General features: G+C 43.3%; 1 long non-coding RNA gene across 1 annotated transcript; it reads right to left on the reverse strand.

The window, feature by feature from the left end:
• Positions 1-1,937: 1,937 nt before the first annotated feature.
• LOC139248772 (uncharacterized) lies at positions 1,938-14,762 on the reverse strand. Its single transcript, XR_011591066.1, has 3 exons — positions 14,578-14,762; positions 2,121-2,187; positions 1,938-2,017 (listed from the first exon to the last, which is right to left on the reverse strand). It is a non-coding gene; the product is annotated as an uncharacterized lncRNA (long non-coding RNA).
• Between the last annotated feature and the right edge of the window lie 8,397 nt (positions 14,763-23,159).

Genomic DNA, 23,159 nt, shown 5'->3' on the forward strand with positions numbered 1-23,159 from the left:
TAACCCTGTAGCAGCTAGCTGCACTGTCGTCACTCTACCATCCTTTCCTTCTCTTTATCCTCCCCATCCCCTACCTTCCTCAGTGTCTATTCTCCTCTCCCCCTTACCCTCTTTCCCCTCCCTTGTCTTCTTCGCTCCCCTCTTGTCAACCCCTTCCTTTCCTCGTCTCCTGACCCACTCCTCTCCTTTTCCCTTCCCTGTCTTCGCCATCATTTCCTCTCACTCTCTCCTCAACCCCATCCAACTTTTTCTTCACTCCCTCCTCTTTTGTCTCCCCTCCTCTCTCCATCTCCCTACTGCTCACCTCACCTTCTATGCTCTCCTCTCATTCTTCCCCCCCTCTTCACTCCCCTTTACCTGACTTGCTTTTTTCCTCCCCGCTCACTCTCCTCCCTCACCTCTGTCTCTCCTTAGTCACCTTCCAACTGCCTCTATTCTCCTCATCTGCCTTCAATATCTTCCCATCCGCTAACTCTGCTTAGTCTGAAGTGGTCTCGACTCCCCATGTGCAACACCACGGGAGATTGATTAGTTACAGAAAAAAATGGATGTGTCCTTTAAATGATGACATTAAAAAAAATGTTTTTTAATTGCTTCTAACAATGTCCAAGTATGGCTCTTTATATACTTTGGCCCTGAATTTGAAACTGACCACAACTTTTGGATGTGGTGCACATGCAGAAACCCGACGCTGGGGTCTGTCAATGACAGCTCCACAACTGGCTGTGCCGTGCCCACCTCCACTTGACCCCCACAGAAATCAGTGAAATCGCATAAATCACTGAAACAGACGGAAACTTCGGCTCTACCGCAGTAAGTACACTGTTAAATTAAAAGTTCCATCCAAAGAGATTAGATATAATTGGGGCTTTAACAGCGTATTGACTGCTAAACAAAAGTTAAGAGCCTGGAAAAATAATTTTAATTTTGTGCAGTGTGAGATTTGTTCATTTTAAGAAATGTTTTAAAAACATTTTTAAGTTTGTGCATCTTTATTTTAGGTTTGCTTTTTCCCCATGTGAGAGCTCCAACCTTTGTTTTGTTCCCTCTAACTATTTAAAAAAGTTGGGGGGTCGAAATTGCCCATTTTGCACCGCCCGCCACTGGGGAGCAGCTGTGTAGAGCTGACCAACTCGCCCCAGTAGCGCCCTGGAACCCGCCCCTACAGGAAGTGGAGCGCATCCTTCCTGTGATGGGTGGTAACTGCAATTTTGCGGTCGGAGCAGAACTTCTGTGCCGGGTGAAGGTAGTCCAGCCCCGAGTCGGTTACTGCCCCCAATCGAGGCGCTGGGGAATTTCTCCCCTTTAGAATATTAAGGGCTTACCCACTTCCTTGTTTGCTGTCTGTGAGAATTCTGCCTTTTGATTAGCTGCTTAGACAGCCTGTTGATGTCACAACAATTCACAAAATGGAATCCCTATTAACTTCCGTTGAATTGAATTCAAGGTCAGAAAACTCAAAGCTCTCGACACGGATTGCGAGATCCCTGTGTGGAGTGTCTTCGCTTTGCTGCTGGCTGCAAATTCCGGGCCAATATTCAGCTGTGCATCTGGCAAGCCTGGAAACTTTGTAATATGAATATGAATCGGTGATATGCAGGCAGGAATATCAGGAAATTATACACAAGTTTAAATTACCTCTTGGGTTCTCCTTCACGTATTAAAATACACCGGTTGAATGCACAGCTGGAAATCCGTGTCATATATTAAATGAGTGAAGGCCGACTTTCTGATTACATTTATCCTATTTAGTGTCTCAACTTGTGATCAACACCATGTGAAATTTGTTAGTATGTAGGCTTCCAAGATTCCTACTCACAACCTCTTTCCAAATTATGTTTGCATTTAACTAAAAGGCTATCCATGTATTATTCACTTTGCCATAATGATGTTTATTTAAGCAAGTGAAATGCTACATGTGATGTAACTGAATCAAATCAGCAGGCAACAATGATTCATTTGCTTCATCGATGTCATGTCTTGTGGCTGTAAGTTTTAAGAAATCCTGATGATGAAACTGCAATTCAAGAAAACAATTTTTTCATGTTATTAGTTTTTCAGTGTGGCAAGTAATAAATGGTTGTTAAAGGTGAATACTTAACATACATTACTCATAGTACCTTCTCTTGTTTAATTTGTCCTAGTGTACTGGATGTGATAATAATGGACTCTCAGATTGGTAATAGTCTAAAAAATAGAAAAATATATCATTAAGTTTTTGTCATGCAATTAGTATATGTTACCAAATTCTGTACAATTCAAAATAATGCACAGTATGCTTGACTTAGATAAAATATACTAACAGCTTTTTTCCTAAAAATGCCACAGTTTTCATTAATATTATTAATGCTGTTAGAATTCTATTCTACATTACATGAAATTGTTCAAAGAAAGGTTTCGACACTTGTGCTGCATGATATGGTACAAGTAATTACTAAACCGTCTTTTGGATTAGACGTAAAACTGAGATGTTCCCAGGGATTTTATCTGAGATCTTTCTTATCTGTAATGCTCAAAAATACATTATTGGTTCATACTGGGGGTATTCTTATCGTGAAAGTACCCTACAGGATAAGAAAGAAATTTAGAGCGGATACTTTAGAAACTGAAAAAAAAAATATAGAATTGATGTACTAATGAAACATCAAGTCGATAGTTTAGATTGTGCAGCGCCCCGTTCGGGGCGATAACTTTCACAGGAGTTCAAAAATATCGCCGGGCGCTGTGCAAGTGAAGCCGATGCGAACTTTGGGTTTAATGCTCCGGGAAGGAAGTGGAGCGCTAAATCAAGCGCTACCACTTCCCTTGGAGCGCTAAACCAGGCAAGAGGGGTGGTAGCGGCAGAGCGTTGCACAATGTCCAGTGCAGCGCTGCCGGGATCCGAGGTTCCTTCCCTCCCTTAAAGGGAAGGACCATTGCTGGAGGCTCGACAATAAATCAACACCCCTGCTCACCGACAGCAGCCGCCATCCACGACGATCAGCCACAAGCACTCGAACAGAGTGCAGGGCTGAGCAATCGCGGTCGAAGAAAAGGGAAATAAAATGCACAGAGGGTTCTGCAAGATTTTTCATGTACCTCACTGGCGCTCCCTTTAAATGCTGCTCCCCAGCGGCCGGCCTACCATACAACGCCTCCTGCAGCTGCTGGTGTTGACATCCAGCGATGCTGCAGGAGGCGGAACCGAATTATGCATCTGGTGCGGTACCAGAGCACTGTGCACCGGATGACGTCACGATCTCCAGAGCACAGGGGATCGTGGCATTAGGGTTTACCACCATCGCTAAATGCAAGGCAAGTTCGTGGGCATCAGTACTCTCGCCGTGCCTGGTCGCAGAGCCGGTAGTACCATGTTATCCCTCCCCGGAGGTGCTAACGGGAGGCAAAGGAAGCCAATTTCATCCCCATGGAGTTAGTGTACTGATAAAGAATAGAGTTAATACCTTAGAATGTGAAAACTAGCCCTGGAACATAGAACTGTTGTGCTAAAAAGGTAATAATACTGGAGACTATGGGCTCAATTTTCCCCAATGCCATTTTTTTTGTGTATTGTAAGAGTTACACTCATTTGTTTTGGCCCCGGCTACACCAAAAAATAACGAGCAAGTTTACCCGTTCTATTTTTTTAAATTGGCGCCACGCAGCCTATCCTTTAGCTTTGGGGGTGTGGAGCCTATCGTATGCGTCGAAAAAACGATGCCCCCCGTGTGTCCTTGGATGCTCTAATAATGACTTCATGAGGCAATGTGTTGCACTTGAACTGTAGTGACCTTAGTCCTTTATTTGTTAACTCCAGAGTGAGGATCACACCTGGTGGCCTGCCTTTTATACTCGGTCAGGCACACCTGTACAGGTAACCTACAAGTCTCCCACTGCTGTGCCCTCAGGTGGTACACCTTGTGATAGTACAAACAGTAGCCATGTAGGATACATGACATCACTCTCCCCCAAGCCTTTAGTGCAAATCGTCTCTGCATTGACTGTGCTCTGGGCTTAACTCTATCTGGTTGACCCTTGGCGGGTCATTTCAATCTTGGGTGAGTGGTTGGTGCGGTAGAGTGCTGGTGGTTGCTGTCTGTGTGTGTCCCTGACCACTCCATTCTCCCCCTCCCACATATAGGTTATGCCGGCGTTCATATACATTCAAGCTCAGGAAAACCGTTTGCATTCATTTGTGCTTCAGTTGCGAGACCAGTACGTTAAGACTGGTGAGATACATTATCGATGCGTACTGAGGGTCAGTGACCGGTGTGTAAGGACAAACTAGTTCAGAACTGCTGGATGGAGTCCAGGCAGTCTGGTGGCGGCGCGGTGCCCAGTGCTGGCAGTGGGAACCCAGTTGGCTCAAGTTGCCTGCTCTTGGGGCTGTTGCCGTAGTTCCTAGCATCAGGCAGGTTCACAGATGCCTGTGACCTCCTGTCCCTTCTTGCGCCCTGGGTCACTGCTGCTCCTTGAGGGGCTGTCGTCTAGCAGTTCACAGGGAACAGCTGACTCGCTAGCCTGGGCGTTGTTTGGTTTGGGATCCTGGCTGGTCTCGGTTCCCTTTGGGAGGACTGTAGCGAGTGACACTTCGTTTCCAGGTATGGCCTTGGTGGCGATGGGGTCTGGGGGCTGTGCCTTAGCACAGTTTGCTCTTCCGGGCTCGTGGCGGTTGGTGCCATCGGGTGCCTGAAAGGTGGAGCTGATCAGGGGCAGGGTATCGATACCGGTGCCGTTTCCCTCCTGAGATCACTTGCTCTGCAGCTCGTGTGCATTGGCTGCTTGTGGCCACACTCCATGGTGCATAACTCTAGTCCCGGGGACAAAGACTACAGCATTGGGTAGCTCGCTGGACCTGTATGCTCCCGATGGGTGTCTGCCCGCTGCATTGGCTGCGTACAGTTGAAATCCTACATCGCACAACTTTTCATTACTTATGGTGGATACTCTGTAGCTCCGATCGCGATCGTGCAACTTTTCCTCGCTGGTTGCATGTACACAATTCTGATCATCAATTACACATTTTACATGATCGCGCAACTTTCCCTTGCTTATTGCATGTACACAACTCTGATCATCAGTTACACATTTTGTCTCTAACTTACTGTTGCTATTACATGGTGTGTGGAACTGTCCCTTTAAGTGTAGTGGTTTGCAGGCCTCCTTTAAGAGAGCCTTGCTTTCTTTACCCCAATCCTCTTCTCCGTTTGGTGCCACGTATTGCTCCATCAGTGCTGCACATCGTGGTCTGGCCGCGGCCATCTTTTTCTTCAGCGCATCACCTCGTTGTTTGGGCGCCATCTTTCCTCGATCCACGATGTCGACTGCGGTGATCCTCTTTGTCATGTAGTCAACCAGCATTTTAACCCATGTATAATCTGACCTAAGTTGTACACTGTGAGAACAATGACCACTAGGTGGGAGACACTCTGAACCTGGACCTTCAGGTACAAAAGGGGAAGCTCCACACACCTTCATCACTTGAGTGCTAAGGAATAAAGGATAGGCCACAGACTGACCTTCTCTCAAGCATGGGCCTCGTGTGCATTTATACTGTATAGTAAGGACCTATCAATGGCGACGAGAAACTGGGATTTAAACCACGCGAGCATGGCCATTAGCAGAACAGACGAGAGGCACTGTGTTAAGGAATGGTTGGGACAGAGATTCAACATTGTTAAAGCAGCACACAGTTCTCCAGGCAGACAAGGGCAATCGGGCATGCCCCAACATGTAGTCGAACCCAAAGGGGGAGTTCGACAGAGACAATGGCAAGTTGAATGGCGATTCACACCATTGCAAGAGACAATGCGGCCAGTAATGGGGCCATCATCACCTGTTAATGGCGCATTCAAGTAAAGTCACAGGGGCAGACAGGGACGATCGACTGGCAAGGGATCTTTTGTTTCCAACAGCAGCTCATGTTGGAGGCGTGGAGGCACACACTCAGCCGGAGTTTGCAGAGATGAGCAAAATACCTGCAGAAATTGCAGAAATGAACGCTGGGGGAAATCGCTGGAAGCTGAAGTTCAGCGAGTTCATGTGGAGCACGTATATAGTTCATACACCAGGAAACCACCGATAATGATGAAAGTGCTCCTCAATGGCATCCCAGTATCAATGGAGCTAGACACAGGTGCCAGCCAATCCCTGATGGGTATCAAACAGTTCGAAAAGTTGTGAGCGTCCAAGGCCAGGAGGCCAAAACTATTGCCGATTGACGCACAGCTACGGACTTACACAAAGCAGATCATTCCGGTGCTAGGCAGTGCCACGGTAGTCGTGACCCACAAAGATTCGGAGAACAGGTTGCCACTCTGGGTTGTCCCGGGGGACGGTCCCGCATTACTGAGGAGGAGTTGGCTTGCTGTCATGGACTGGAAATGGGGCGATGTCAATGCAATTTCCTCTGTGGAGCGAGTATCATGCTCACAGACCCTGGACAAATTTGACTCATTATTTCAATATGGCATCAGCATTTTCATGGGGGCCAAGTTAGTGATTCACATAAACGCCGACGCCAGGCCAATACACCACAAGACCAGAGCGGTGCCGTACGTGATGCGGGAAAAGATAGAAGGCGAATTGGACCGCCTGCTGAGGGAAGGCATCATCTCACCAATTGAATTCAGTGACTGGGCAAGCCCGATCATGCCGGTGCTCAAGACGGATGGGTTGGTCAGGATATGTGGTGATTACAAGGCCACCATCAATCGGTTGTCACTCCAAGACCAGTACCCGCTACCGAGAGCGGAGGACCTCTTTGCGATGCTATCCGGTGGCAAACTTTTTTCAAAATTGGACCTGACCTCAGCTTACATGACCCAGGAGCTGGTGAGTGATTGAAGAAGCTGACCACCATCACAACACACAAGGGGTTGTTTGAGTACAACAGATGTCCGTTCGGGATTCGCTCGGTCGCCGCGATCTTCCAACGAAAGATGGAAAGCCTCCTCAAGTCGATTCCAGGGACGGTGGTTTTTCAGGACAACATCCCTATCATGGGTTACGATATTAAAGAACACCTCCACAACCTGGAGGAGGTGCTACGCAGACTGGACCGGGTAGGGCTGTGACTGTAAAAGGCAAAGTGCATCTTCCTAGCTCCAGAGGTACAATTCCTGGGGATGAGGGTAGCAGCGGACAGGATCAGCCCTTCTGCATCCAAGACAGAAGCGATCCAGAGAGCACGCAGACCCCGTAACACGACGGAGCTGCGTTCGTTCCTGGGGCTCCTGAACTATTTTGGTAACTTTCTTCCCAAATTGAGCATGCTGTTAGAGCTGCTACACGTGCTCCTACGCAAAGGTCGCGCATGGATCTGGAGGGACAGCCAGGAAAGGGCTATTAATAGAGCACGTAATTTGTTATGTTCTAACACTGTTAACACTATACGACCCATGTAAGAAACTTGTATTAACGTGTGATGCGTCGTCCTATGGTGTCGGGTGCATGTGTATATGCGGTAAAGAAAATGCACCAGTACCTGTTTGGCTGGAAATTTGAGCTGGAGACAGATCACAAGCCCCTAACGTCCATTTTGGCCGACAACAAGGCCATAAATGCAAACGCATCGGCCCGCATACAGAGGTGGGCACTCACATTCGCAGCCTATGACTATACAATTCGGCACAGACCGGGCACCGAAAACTGCGTCGATGCACTCAGCAGGCTCCCACTAGCCACCACTGAGGGGGCGACCGAACATGCTGCTGAGATGGTCATGGATGTTGAAGCTTTTGGAAGCGAAGGCTCACCTGTGACAGCTCGTCAGATTAAAGTCTGGGCAAATAGAGACCCGCTGTTGTCTCCAGTCAAGAAATGTGTCCTGAATGGGGACTGGGCAGCCACGTACAGGGCATGCCCTGAGGAATTTAAACCATTTCACAGGCGAAGGGATGAACTCTCGATTCAAGCCGATTGCCTACTGTGGGGAAACCGAGCAGTCATGCCCCAGATGGGCAGAGAGGTGTTCATCAGAGAACGCCATAATGAGCACCCGGGCATTGTCATGATGAAGGCAATTGCCAGGTCACACGTTTGGTGGCCAGGGATAGACGCAGATCTGGAACTTTGTGTTCGCAGGTGCAACATGTGTGCTCTGCTGGGCAATGCGCCCAGGGAAGCCCCCCCATAGCCCCTGGCCATGGCCTGCCCAGCCATAGTCACGCATCCATGTGGACTACGCAGGTCCTTTCATGGGAAAAAAATTTTTTTTTGTCGTAGACGCCTACTCCAAATGGATCGAGTGTGACATTTTAAATTCAAGCACATCCTCTGCCACGGTAGAAAGTCTACAGGCAATGTTCGCCACCCACGGTCTACCGGACGTCTTAGTCAGCGACAATGGCCCGTGCTTCACAAGCACTGAATTCCAAGACTTCATGGCAGGCAATGGAATTAACCATGTCAGAATGGCACCGTTCAAGCCGGCCTCAAACAGCCAGGCAGAACGAGCAGTGCAGATAATCAAACAGGGGATGCTCAGGATCCAAGGGGGTTCCCTACAAACCCGCTTATCATGCCTCCTGTTGGCCTATAGATCCCGACCACACTAGCTCACAGGAGTTCCACCCGCAGAGCTGCTAATGAAAAGGACGCTCAAAACCCGGTTATCCCTTATACACCCCACCAAGAAAGAAATTGTCGAGAGCAGGCACCAGCCACAATATGACTACCATGACAGGAATGCGAGAGCGCGATGTACTGATGTAAATGTTCCTGGTTTTGTCCTCAACTACGCTGCAGGGCCCAAATGGCTCGCAGGCACTGTGATTGACAAAGAGGGAAATAGGATTCTGGTCGTTAAACTTAGCAATGGAAAATCTGCCGCAAACACGTGGATCAAACAAAAAGGAGGTTCAGCAATCCTATCGAAGAAGCAGAGGAAGAACACGACGTAGAGTTCACTCCACCACAGGTGACCGAACACCGGAACCAAAGGAAGGAGAGCACAATTACTGCGGGCAGTCCGGACTGGCCTGAGGCACCGCAAACAGCAGGCACTCAGGCCAGCACCCAACAACCGGAGCCCCAACTCAGGCGCTCTACAAGAGAGAGTAAACCACCAGAGAAACTCAACCTGTGATCCCAATAAGACTTTGTGGGGGAGGTGATGTCATGTATTCAACCAGCATTGTAACCCATGTATAATCTGACCTAAGTTGTACACTGTGAGAACAATGACCACTAGGTGGGAGACACTCCTAACCTGGACCTTCAGATACAAAAGGGGAAGCTCCACCCACCTTCATCACTTGAGTGCTAAGGAATAAAGGATAGGTCACAGACTGACTTTCTCTCAAGCATGGGCCTCGTGTGCATTTATACTGTATCGTAAGGACCTATCACTCTTCTCCCCGGGTTCTGCCACTGAAGCTGGAAAGTCGCCTTTGGATCCGATTTTCTTTCTCTGGAGTCCTGCCACCGGAGCCTGGAAGGTGCGTTCGGGTCGTCCCAGCTGGATTTCCACGCAGTAGTGCTGAGCGGTCTGTGCCTCGGGTGCTGTGCTGGTCTGCTTTCTGGTGTCGGGTCCCCCCTCAAGTGAGGGCTTGCTGTGGCTCCGAATGCGGAGGACGTCGATCGCTGGAGGGGTGAAGTCTTCCCACTTCCAATGGATCTTCTCCATCCATCTTCTTCGGAGTAGCGTTCCATCACCTGCAACAATCCACAGAGGTAACCTGTGCACCGTGCCATCATGGAGTACCTTTACATTCGAACTACAAAAGACTGGGATAAGTTCATCAGTGTAGGTGTGCAGCTTTGCCTGAACCGGGGCCAACTTGGTCGTTCAGCTTGATTGTCCCATAGTCTCTCAAAGGCTTCTTGATTCATTACTGACTGGCTCGCCCCCGTGTCCACTTCCATGAAAATTGGAACACCATCTATCTCGACTTCCATCCTCAACGGGGAACACTCGGTGGTGCAGGTAAACATGCTATATACCTCATCGTGGGGCTGAGCTGCCTCTCTGCTTATCGTTTCATAATCCGCGCTGGATTCATGGCCATTTGCAGACTCTTCATCGATAGTGAGTCATATTTTTCTTACACATTTACTGGAGGTGGCCCTTTGTGCAGCAGCCCTTGCATACATAGTCTTTAAAGCGGCACTGGTGAGCCCTGTGATTCCCTCCACAATGCCAGCATGGAGCTACTCGATTAGCCCCCCACCAGCGGACTCTGAGTTAAGGGACTGGGAGGCTGAAATGGTTCGCGTTCTACAGTCCACACTGTGCACAAAACCTGCCGGGTTTGAGTCCTGAGAGTGAGTCATTTGCCTAGAACCGCAGGTCGAGGTCATGAATGCCTGGCTCACAGAGATGGCCTTCTGCAGTGCGACTGTGGTATCCACCGACAGTAGCTTATGAAGAAGGCCCTCAAGGCCGATTCCAATGACAAAAATGTCCCGTAGCGCTTCGTTGAGGTGGTCGCCGAAATCACACGGTGCAGCCGGCCTCCTGAGGTCTGCGACGTATTTCGCGATTTCCTGGCCTTCAGGCCATTGGTGGGTGTCGAACCGGTGTCCGGCTGTGAGGATGCTCTCCTTGGGCTTGAGTTGCTCATGGATCAGTGTTACGAGCTCCTCATACGTCCTGGTGCCAGCAAGTCCCTGATGAGTCCATAGACGGTGGGCCTACAACTGGTTAGCAGGATAGCTCTGCGCTTATCAACCAGTGTGGCCGGTCATTTGCTGTGAAGAAATGTTCGAGCCTCTCCACGAAGGCATCCCAATCATCACCATCGGCGAACTGCTGCAACGTACCAAGGGTAGTCATTTTCGCGTGAAAGTCTGTAATCTTGTCGCCAATTGTTGTGTCTTGGATGGTCTAATAATGACTCCATGAGGCAATGTGCTGCACTTGAACTATAGTGACCGTAGTCCTTTATTTGTTAACTCCAGAGTGAGGATCACACCTGGTGGCCTGCTTCTTATACTAGGCCAGGCACACCTGTACAGGTAACGTACAAGTCTCCCACTGCTGTGCCCTCAGGTGGCACACCTTGTGATAGTACAAACAATAGGCATGTAGAGTAAATGACAGCCTCCTTCTGCATATGCGCAAAAAAAAGGGAGGTTTTTGACATGACCGCTATGGGCACGCATGCCCAGTACAGCTCCCGGTCTACATTTATCCACTTTTAAAGAGCCAGTTGTGTGTGAGAACTTTAATTCTTAGTGGAAAAATCGGAGCTGCAATACAATATGCAATGTGGCTCGAGAACCAAGAATTCCTTACAGGGTGAAGTGGAGGCACTGATTACTGTAATTGAGGCCAGATGGCACGAGCTGGACACCAGCAGAGGTCACATAAAGAAATTATTAAATTGAAGAGAGTGAAACAAAGGGTCAGAGAGAAACACACAGATTGTTAAAAAAAAGATCAGGTAACTATTACAGGATATCCTTGTGCATCTTAGAGGAGCATACATGAAAGGTGGCTGTAATACTATCACAGGCAAGCCAAGAAGACCTATGCCTACTTGTATGGAAGATGATGGGTAACAAATAAATGTTGTTCAAGGCACTGGGAGAATTTGCTGCTCTTCTTCAAATAAGAATCTTTTTGTTCGCCTCAGAGAAAAGATCAGATCTCGGTTTAACATCTCATTTGAATGACAGCACCTCCAACAGTGCAGCACTCCTTCAGTACATGAAATGGATGAACTTCAACAATTGTACACCCCTGTCTGGAGTAAAAATAAAACGGAGAAGGTGGCTCAACCGTGGCTAACAAGGGAAATTAGGGATAGTGTTAAATCCAAGGAAGAGGCATATAAATTGGGCAGAAAAAGCAGCAAACCTGAGGACTGGGAGAAATTTAGAATCCAGCAGAGGAGGACAAAGGGTTTAATTAGGAGGGGGGAAATAGAGTATGATAGGAAGCTTGCTGGGAACATAAAAACTGACTGCAAAAGTTTCTATAGATTTGTGAAAAGAAAAAGATTAGTGAAGACAAACGTCCTTTGCAATCAGATTCAGGTGAATTTATAATGGGGAACAAAGATATGGCAGACCAGTTGAACAAATACTTTGGTTCTGTCTTCACGAAGGAAGACACAAATAAGCTTCCGGAAATACTAGGGGACCGAGGGTCTAGTGAGAAGGAGGAACTGAAGGAAATCCTTATTAGGCAGAAAATTGTGTTGGGGAAATTGATGGGATTGAAGGCCGATAAATCCCCGGGGCCTGATTGTCTGCATCCCACAGTACTTAAGGAAGTAGCCCTAGAAATAGTGGATGCATTGGTTATCAGTTTCCAACAGTCTATCGACTCAGGATCAGTTCCTATGGACTGGAGGGTAGCTAATGTAACATCACTTTTTAAAAAAGGAGAGCGAAAACAGGTAATTATAGATCGGTTAGCCTGATATCAGTAGTGGGGAAAATGTTGGATTCCATTATTAAAGATTAAATAGCAGCGCATTTAGAAAGCAGTGACATGATCGGATCGGTCCAAGTCAGCATGGATTTATGAAAGGGAAATCATGCTTGACAAATCTTTTAGAATTTTTTGAGGATGTAACTAGTAGAGTGGACAAGGGAGAACCAGTGGATGTGGTATATTTGGACTTTGAAAAGGCTTTTGACAAGGTCCCAGACAAGAGATTGGTGTGCAAAATCAAAGCACATGGTATTGGGGGTAATGTACTGACGTGGATAGAGAACTGGTTGGCAGTCAGGAAGCAGAGTCGGGATTAACAGGTCCTTTTCAGAATGGCAGGCAGTGACTAGTGGGGTGCCGTAGGGCTCAGTGCTGGGAACCCAGCTATTTACAATATGCATCAATGATTTGGATGAAGGAATTGGGTGTAATATCTCCAAGTTTGCAGATGACACTAAGTTGGGTGGCGGTGTGAGCTGTAAGGAGGATGCTAAGAGGCTGCAGGCTGCATTGCACAGGTTAGGTGAGTGAGCAAATGCTTGGTAGATGCAGTATAATATAGATAAATGTGAGGTTATCCACTTTGGTGGCAAAAACACGAAGGCAGAATATTATCTGAATGGCAGCAGATTAGGAAAAGGGGAGGTGCAACAAGACCTGGGTGTCATGGTACATCAGTCATTGAAAGTTGGCATGCAGGTACAGCAGGCGGTGAAGAAGGCAAATGGCATGTTGATCTTCATAGCTAGGGGATTTGAGTATAAGAGCAGGGAGGTCTTACTGCAGTTGTACAGGGTCCTGGTGAGGCTTCGCCTGAAATATTGTGTTCAGTTTTGGTCTCCTAATCTGAGGAAGGACACTCTTGCTATTGAGGGAGTGCAGCAAAGGTTCACCAGACTGATTCCCGGGATGGCAGGACTGACATATGAGGAGAGACTGGATCGACTGGAGTTTAGAAGGATGAGAGGGGATCTCATAGACACATATAAAATTCGGGACTGGACAGTTTAGATGCAGGAAGAATGTTCTCGATGTTGGGGAAGTCCAGAACCAGGGGACACAGTCTTAGGATAAGGGGTAAGCCATTTAGGACTGAAATGAGGAGAAACTTCTTCACTCAGAGAGTTGTTAACCTGTGGAATTCTCTACCGCAGAGAGTTGCTGATGCCAGTTCATTGGATATATTCAGGAGGGAGTTAGATATGGCCCTTACGGCTAAAGGGATCAAGGGGTATGGAGAGAAAGCAGGAAAGGGGTACTGAGGTGAATGATTAGCCACGATCTTATTGAATGGTGGTGCAGATTCGAAGGCCGAATGGCCGACTCCTGCACCTATTTTCTATGTTTCTACTCTGCTAAACTGTCAGCATAGATTATGTGCTCAAGACCTGATGTGGCACTTAAATATGTGACATTCTGAATCAGTCGGGAGTGCTATCACTGACTGAAGCGTAACACCTTCTCCTCAGTACTTCTGGTCAGACCTCTGTGTATGTAACAAATGCAGAATTATAAAGAAAGTAAGAACTATTGTGGCATTATTTTTATTCTTAAAATGAAGCACTCCTTAAATGACTACCTGTCCATTCAGCTGTTTGGGGATCCGGGCAGAATTCCTGATCTGGAGCCTCTGATGGGGCCCCATTGTGGAGGTTTGTAGTTCTCATCCTAATGGGCATACTGTATGGCCTCCAAATTTATATGGGGTCCTACTGAGATTGGAAGAATTGGAATTCCCAATGTAGAGTCCCTACCACGCACCCTCATTTGGGGCAGTTGAAGGTTCCGTCGCAGAAAAGGCCTCCCAGAAATTCCCAGCAAAGATCTAGCTACAGAGTTACAGTAGAAATGTACCAGAAGGCCTGTGCAAATTTGGGTCCAGTTGTCAACTATTAGTAATAAAATTATTTTATTTAAATTAGAATTTACTATACTCTTTTTGAGAGGATATGCATCTGACATTTTTCTGCTGACAGGTTGTGGCCACTGGTTGGATGGTTTATGCTTACAATGTGAAACAGACTATCCACATCATACATCCAAATTAACACAGCAAATAGAAGATATACCAATTTTGGTTAATTAATTATGCTTATCTTTAATTACATTTTTACATATAGAAACTTTTAAGGCAAAATAAATATGGTTTTGGTGGCAATTATACTTATTTACAAAATGTTACCATCTAACAAAAACATCAGCCTATACAGTACCTTCATAGTCTTCATTTGTTGTAAACGGAGAATCCTCTTGTGAAAAATCTTGCTGACATCCAGGACTATGGGGCGTGGAGCTTCGTGAGGATCTTTCATCATGTCTACGACTGTGAGAAGTTTCTCTTGATGACCTTGTGCTTTCTGGTCTGTCACAAAGTGAGTAAGGGTAAGATTCTCTTTTTGGTCTGTATCTGAACCACAGATCATTATAACTGTGTTTTGCAGCTCTTCAGTTGGGCTAACAAAAAGAATGCTTTGGCTGCATAACTCAGAATTTTCATCTTCTTCTTTATGTTTAAATGTTCTTGGTCTCTGACAATCTTGCTTGGAAAATTTAGCCTTTGACTTTCGCAAAGTATTATCTGGTTTTGTTTGATTTGAATACTGACTTTGAAAGGTTTTCCTGCATTCTTTCTTCACAACATGAGTTCTGGAAATATATGATTCATTGAGGGTTTCATAATAAGCACAATGGAGTTCCTCAGCAGAAACGCTCAAGTCATTTCCATCATAAGGATCTTGAAATGCAATAATTATTCTTTCTTGCAAGGCATCACAAAGTTCTGTAGGTGATGGCTGTGCACAAATTATTTCTGATAGATCAACCTGCACTTGTTCTTCCTCATTCTGGGTTTTAACAATAGCACCTGCAATTATTTTAACATATCCATGTTCTTCATCTTGCTGAATATGATTGTTTGTTTCCTCAGTCAATTGTTCTGAACAGGATACATTATTCCCAAAGTCTCTTGCATTTTTTGATAAGATTTCTTCACAATCTGCATAACGAACAGGACGCGGCATCAAAACAGAACCCGTATTTTGTTTCAGATAAATGTTGAACTCTTGCACAGTCATGGGGGATGAAGGCAGGTTTGCTCCTATTATTGCTGGACCGAAAGACAGTCCCACAATAGTCACTGGTTTATCTGCCAAATTAACCAATTTCTGATCTGATGTCCAAGTTGAAGAACCCTCGATTTTCATAGATTTTGGCCTATAACTGGGTGATGCTATGGAACAATCTACCTCAAGACAATCGTCACTCCATTTGCTCTTTAAGTTTTGTTTTTTATAAGGGGTATTCAGTTTCAGCAAACTTTTACTTGTGGCTGAATAGGAGCATTTATCCACTGATTGCATTTGTATAGATTGCTTTGCCACATCTACTTCAACTTTATCTTTAAATTCCAGTTTTGGACTGACAGAAAGTTCTTCCATACTATTTACACTGTTGCTTTCCTTACCATCTTTACCGTTTGTTGTGCTTGCCAATAACTTCTGTTCAGCAGGAAAAACTGTATTAATTTTGCTCAGTTCAGATCTATTCAATCCTGTTGTACTTCCTTCTCCAGTCTCTAACAGTTGCATGCATACTGGTGGAGCAGGAGGTATAAAACTACTCAAAGAGTTCTGAATAATATGGGAAGACCCTGTCTGTGATTTATGATCCGGTTGTTTGTATTTATTTCCAATGCTTCCTTACATTCCTCACTTAGCAATATTAGCTCATTTACAGAATCAGCAATATCAACATCGGGACACCGGCTAAAATGGGATAGAACCAGTTTTGGAGGAGATGGAATGAATGTGTCCACTGATCTTCGGATATGCAATGGTATGCCCCACTGGTGCTGAAATCTTTTCATTGTAATGTGCCATTCTAGAATGTCAACTGTTTCATTATACTGGAAGGCTAATTCCATACCGATATGCTCTATTTTAGCTCCACTTGCTTTAATTGCTGGAAGTAAAGGTGCTTTAGGAATCATTTCTATTGACTTGGCAAATGTAGTTGCAATACCCCAAAGATTATTAATCTGTTTGTGCTTTAAATTCATATCCAAGCGATCAATACTATTTTGTTCAGCAAACAGAATATATGGTAATCTTGGTCTCTTAAATCCTTTGCCAGGTGTTATGAGTTTTGGTAATGGTCTCTTCAATACTGGAGGATAAGTTTGTTTGTACAACTGTGTTACCATTTCAGGTACTCAATCAAGTTTACTAGATAAACTTTGTTTTATTAAACACATATCTAACCTAATGTTACATTCTGGTTTAAATTTGACAACAGTAGACATCCTCTTTTCTCTCTTTTTCATTTTGACACTTTTCTTAAAACTTCCAAAATCCAAAGTATTTTTCTGTCCTTTGTTCAGAAGAGATGTGCACTGGGAATAAACCATTTTATAATACTTTGTTATGTCTTTGGTTCTGGACCTTACTCTTTTCTTTTTCTTAATTTTAAATTGTTTTATGAAATCCTTTATTGGTGGAGGAAATTCATTTAAAGATGACTCAATAAGCCTGGGGAGGCCCCATCTATGATTTACAGTCCTTTTCTTTGTATTCATTTCTAGTGCCTTCTTGTGCTCATCATTTATGAATTTGCTAACTCAACTGGAGCAATAACTATTTCAAAATCAGGCTGTGGACTTAGCTGGCTTATAATCAGTTTCGGAGCAAGTGGGATAAATGCTTCTGCTGACTTCTGAAAATGTGATGGTAAGCCCCAAGTACGTTGAAGTTTTTTCTGCAAAATATGCCATTCTAGAAACTTCTTGACTTCTTCACAAAAATATGTTGTTGGCCCACCTACAGGCTTTATTTGAACTTGACTAGTCTTAATTGGTGGAGGTACAGGTGGTCCTTTGGGAATCATCATTGGTGGTCCTTTGGGAATCATCATTACCAATGACTTTTCATACAGCGTTTCAAGTCCCCAGAGATATAAAAGTTGTCTGTGTTTCAAGTTCATCTCTGTCCGATCAATATCATCTTGTTCAGTAAAAGGAATATATCGTATTCTTGGTTTTTTAAATCCCCTGCCAGGTGCAATTAACTTTGGTAAAGGTTTCTTTGATATTGGAGGATAAGTATTTTTGTAAAATTCCTTTATCAGTTTAGGCAAACAATCCATTTTAATTTCCAGACACTGGTTGGTCAAGCTCACAGCCAGATTATTTTTACACTCTGGTCTGAGGTTAACATTGGCAGACATTTCTTTTACTTTATGTATGTTTACCTCATCTCTTTCACGTTGTGAAAATAATTTTCCTTCTTTGAGTCGGAAGTTTGTACCCTGAGAGAACACTTTATAACTCTTATCTAAATTGTTACTGTTCGACATTGTGTTGTTTTCTTTCAGATTTTTTGATGGTGGTATGAAGCCTTTATCATCTGGAGTAGGAGCCATAAATTGCATTAATGAAAAGTCAATAACTTTGGGAAGACCCCATTTGCGATTTATAAATCTTTTCTTTATATTTCGCTCAAGGGTTTGCCTAAGTTCGTCACTAAGAAATGCCAGTTCAGAAGGAGCAACAACTATTGCAAAATCAGACTTGGGATTTAGCTGGGATAGAATCAGTTTTGGAGCAGGTGGAATGAATACTTCTAGTGACCTTTGAATATGAAACGGTAAGCCCCAATTGCACTGAAGTTTTTTCTGTGTGATGTGCCATTCTAGTCTGCCTCTAGCTTCATCTTTAATGAAACTTGTTTCCATACTCACAGAGAATATTTGAGCTACATTTCCCTTGATTGTTGGAGGCACAGGTGGTCCTTTAGAAATCATTCTTTCTGTTGATTCTTCGTACAGATTTGAAATTTTCCAGAGATGGGTCATCTGTTTATGCTTTAAATTCAACTCCAAGTGATCAACAGCATTTTGTTCAATGAATGGTACATAACGTGGTCTTGGTTTTTTAAATCCTTTACCAAGTACAATAAGCTTTGGTAAAGGTTTCTTTGATTTTGAAGGATAGGTGCTTTTGTAGAATTCCTTTACCATTTCAGGTAAGCACCCTGTCTTAATTTCTAGACACAGCTTTGTTAAACAGATCTCTAGTTTGTATTTCCATTCTGGTTTGAAGCTAGCAAGAAAAAAATCCTCATCAATTTTCTTAGTTTTCTTGCTTCTGCCACCCTTTTCATATTGTAACATGGATAATTTCCCCCGTTTGATTGTTGGGACTGTGTGTTGAGGAACCATTTTATTTTCTTTATTGCCCACATTAGTATTGCTGGAAACATCTGGAGAAGTACTCATAAACTTATTCAAAGATGATTGGATAAGCTTGGGAAGACCCCACTTGCAATTTATAAACTTTTTCTTTGTTTTCATCTCCAATATTTTCTTATGCTCATCACGAAGAAATGCTAGCTCAGTTGGAACAATGACTACTGAAAAAGCAGGCTGTGGTTTTAGCTGGGATGGAATTAGTTTTGGAGCAAATGGAATTAATGCTTCTTCTGATCTCTGAATATGTAATGGTAAGCCCCAATTGTACTGAAGTTTTTTCTGGGTTATGTGCCATTCTAGCCTGTCTCTTGTATTATTTTTAATGAAAGTTGTTTCCATACCCACAGGCTCTATTTGAGCTCCACCAGCTTTTATTACTGGAGGCACAGGTGGCCCTTTAGGAATCATCATTTCCAATGATTTTTCATAGAGAGTTGGAAATCCCCAGAGATGGGTAATCTCTTTGTGCTTTAAGTTCAACTCCAAATGATCAACTGCTTCTTGTTCAGTAAAAGGCATATATGATGATCTTTGCTTTTTAAATCCTTTGCCAGGTAAAATAGCCTTTGGTAAAATTATCTTTGGCACTTGAGCATAGATAGCACTATAGGCATCCATTACCAGTTTAGGTAGATACTCCATTTTAATTTCTAAACATTGCTTTATTAAGCAGAAATCTACAACAGCTCCACATGTAACTCTGAGGTTATCATATACCTCACTATTCTTTTTTGCTTTTATGCTTTTTTGATACTTTAGTGCAGGCAACTTTCCTCTTTTCATCTGGAGAATATTGCTTGCAGGAGGCACTGCTCGTTTTTGTGGCTGTAGTCGGAAATCGTTCATTTGTGGGGCAACAGGTATAAAACTCCTTAGAGATAACTGAATTAACTTTGGAAGACCCCATTTGTTATTTATAATTCTCTTTCTCATATTCAGTTCCAGTATTTTCCAGTGTCCATCACTAAGGAAGGTCAGCTCAACGGTCGCAACAACTATCACAAAACTAAGCTGTGGTTTTAGCTGGGATGGAATTAGTTTTGGAGCAAGTGGAATGAATGTTTCTTGTGATCTTTGAATACATAGTGGAAAGCCCCAGTTGTGCTGAAGTTTCTTCTGTACAATATGCCATTCTAGTCTGTCTTTAGTTTCATTGTCAATGAAAGTTGTTTCCATACCCACAGGCTCTATTCGAGCTCCACTTGCTCTGATCCCTGGAGACACAGGTGGTTCTTTCGGAATCATTAGTGCTGTTGATTCGTCATATAGGGTTGCAAGTCTCCTGAGATGGGAAATCTTTTTGTGCTTTAAGTTCAGCTCTAAGCGATCAACAGCATCCTGTTCAATAAAAGGTATGTACAACAATCTTGGTTTTTTAAATCCTTTACCAGGTTCGATTGGCTTTGGAAATGGCTTTTTTGGCATTGGAGGATAGACAGCTTTATACATCTCATTCACTATTTGTGGGAAACAACAGATTTTAATTTCAAGACACAGTTTTATCAAACATATATCTAGCCTGTCCTTACATTCTGGCTTGAGTTTAGCAGAAAGACACATCTCTCCGACATTGTTAAGTTTCAGCTTTCTGCTACCTTTTCGATTTTGTTTAGAAGACATTTTTTTTTTAGTCTGTAAAAATGTATTCATTGGAGTATCTATTTTTCTTTTTCTCACTTGAATATTACTAGAAGATATCTTGTTTCTTTCCATCACATCAGATTGCAGCACAAGAGAAGCCATAAAATTATTTAAAGAATACTTGGGGAGGCTCCATTTGTAATTTATGATTCTCTTCCTTGTATTCAGTTCAAGTCTTTTTCTATGTTCTGAGCTTATGAAGGTCAATTCAGGTGAAACAAAAAACAAAACAAAATCAGGCTGTGGTTTTAGCTGTGATGAAATTAGCTTTGGAGCAGGCAGAATAAATGCTTCTTGTGATCTCTGAATAAGTAATGGTAATCCCCAGTTATGTTGAAGTTTTTTCTGTGTGATGTGCCTTTCTAGTCTGACTCTCGCTTCATCTTTAATGAAACTTGTTTCCATACTCACAGAGAATATTTGAGCTACATTTCCCTTGATTGTTGGAGGCACAGGTGGTTCTTTAGAAATCTTTATTTCCATTGATTCTTCGTACAGATTTGAAATTTTCCAGAGATGGGTCATCTATTTATGCTTTAAATTCAACCCCAAGTGATCAACAGCATTTTGTTCAATGAATGGTACATAACGTGGTCTTGGTTTTTTAAATCCTTTACCAAGTACAATAAGCTTTGGTAAAGGTTTCTTTGATTTTGAAGGATAGGTGCTTTTGTAGAATTCCTTTACCATTTCAGGTAAGCACCCTGTCTTAATTTCTAGACACAGCTTTGTTAAACAGATCTCTAGTTTGTATTTCCATTCTGGTTTGAAGCTAGCAAGAAAAAAATCCTCATCAATTTTCTTTGTTTCTTGCTTCTGCCACCCTTTTCATATTGTAACATGGATAATTTCCCCCTTTTGATTGTTGGGACTGTGTGTTGAGGAACCATTTTATGTTCTTTATTGCCCACATTAGTATTGCTGGAAACATCTGGAGAAGTACTCATAAACTTATTCAAAGATGATTGGATAAGCTTGGGAAGACTCAACATGCAATTTATGATCTTTTTCTTTGTTTTCATCTCCAATATTTTCTTATGCTCATCACGAAGAAATGCTAGCTCAGTTGGAACAATGACTACTGAAAAAGCAGGTTGTGGTTTTAGCTGGGATGGAATTAGTTTTGGAGCAAATGTAATAAATGCTTCTTCTGATCTCTGAATATCTAATGGTAATCCCCAGGTTTTCTGAAGGTTTTTCTGTATAACATACCTTTCAAGGTTCTCTCTTACTTTATCATCAATGAAAGTTGTTTCCATACCCACAGGCTCTATTTTAGCTACACTTGACTTGATTGCTGGAGGCACAGGTGGCCCTTTAGGAATCATCGTTAACATTGATTTTTCATAAAGAGTTGGAAGCCCCCAGAGACAGAAAATAATTTTATGCTTTAGGTTCAGCTCCACGCGCTGAACTGAATCCTGCTCAGTAAAAGCTATATATAATGAAAGTGGCTTTTTGCATCCTTCACTAGGTGCGATAATCTTTCCTAATGGCTTCTTTGACTTGGAAGGATAATTTTCTTTATAAAATTCTTTTACCATTTCTGGCAAACAATGCATTTTAATTTCTAGATGCGATTTTCTTAAGCACACATCTAGCTTATCGGTATATTCTTGTTTGAAGTTGGCAAGAACAGCCACTTCTGCTGTTTTGCTTGGCTTTGTGTTTTTGCTACCTTTTTTATGTTGTAAAGACAATTTCTCTCTTTTGTTCATCTGTAAAGGAATTCTAATCTTATTTCTTATATCAATATTGCTGGGCCCCATCTTATTGGTTCTCTTTACTTCTGGCTGTAGCACAAGATCTTTCCTTGATAGAGAAAGAGCCATGAAGTTTCTTAACGAAGACCGAATAAGTGTTGGGAGACCCCATTTGTGATTTATTATCTTCTTCTTCGTATTGAGTTCCAATAATTTCCTATGCTCTTTACTTGGAAATGCTAGTTCAGTTGGAGCAACAAGTAACCCAAAGCTCGACTGTGGATTTAGTTGGGATGGAATCAGTTTTGGAGCAGGCGGAATAAATGTTTCTGCTGATATTTGAATCTGCAGTGGTAAACCCCAGTTCTGTTGCAGTTTTTTCTGTGTAAGGTGCCATTCTAGTCTGTCCCTAATATCACATTCAATGAATGTTCTTTCCATACCCACAGGCTCTATTTTAGCTCCACTTGCTTTGATTGCTGGAGGCACAGGTGGTCCTATAGCAATCATCATTTCCACAGATTCATCATACAGAGTTTCAAGTCCCCAAAGATGGATAATTCGTCTGTGCTTTAAGTTCAGCTCTAAGTGATCAATGGCATCTTGTTCAACAAATAGTAAGCACCATGGTCTTTGTTTTTTATATCCTTCACTAGCAACAGTAAGTTTTGGTAATGCTTTTCTTGATGCTGCAGGGTAAGCATTTTTATAATATTCCTGCACAACATCAGGTAAGTAATGTACTTTAATATCGAGAGCTTACTTTAACAAGCACATATTTAGTTTATCTTTACATTCTGGTTTGAGGTTGGCAAAATCTGGAAATGCACTTATCTTAAAGTTTGCTTTTTTATAAACTTTCTGGCAATGTAGTGAAGGTAACTTTCTTTTTTTGTGTTTCATAATCATTTTGGAAATAAGATCGATGTCAATGTTGGTACATGTTTTGCTATCTTTCATGATTTCTGACTGGAGCAAGCGATCTTGCAGCAATGGAGGTGGAGCCATGAAGTCCCTCAGGGATGACTGAATAAGATTTGGGAGCCCCCATTTCTGATTTCTGATCTTTTTCTTTGTATTCACTTCCAATCTTTTTCTATGTTCAGCACTTATGAAAGCTAGATCGGTTGATGTAACAACTATAACATAAATACAACGTGGTTTTAGCTGGGAGGGAACCAGTTTTGGAGCAGATGGAATGAATGTAT

Source organism: Pristiophorus japonicus, unplaced genomic scaffold, assembly GCF_044704955.1.
Source record: "Pristiophorus japonicus isolate sPriJap1 unplaced genomic scaffold, sPriJap1.hap1 HAP1_SCAFFOLD_294, whole genome shotgun sequence".
Taxonomy (NCBI): Eukaryota; Metazoa; Chordata; class Chondrichthyes; family Pristiophoridae; genus Pristiophorus; species Pristiophorus japonicus.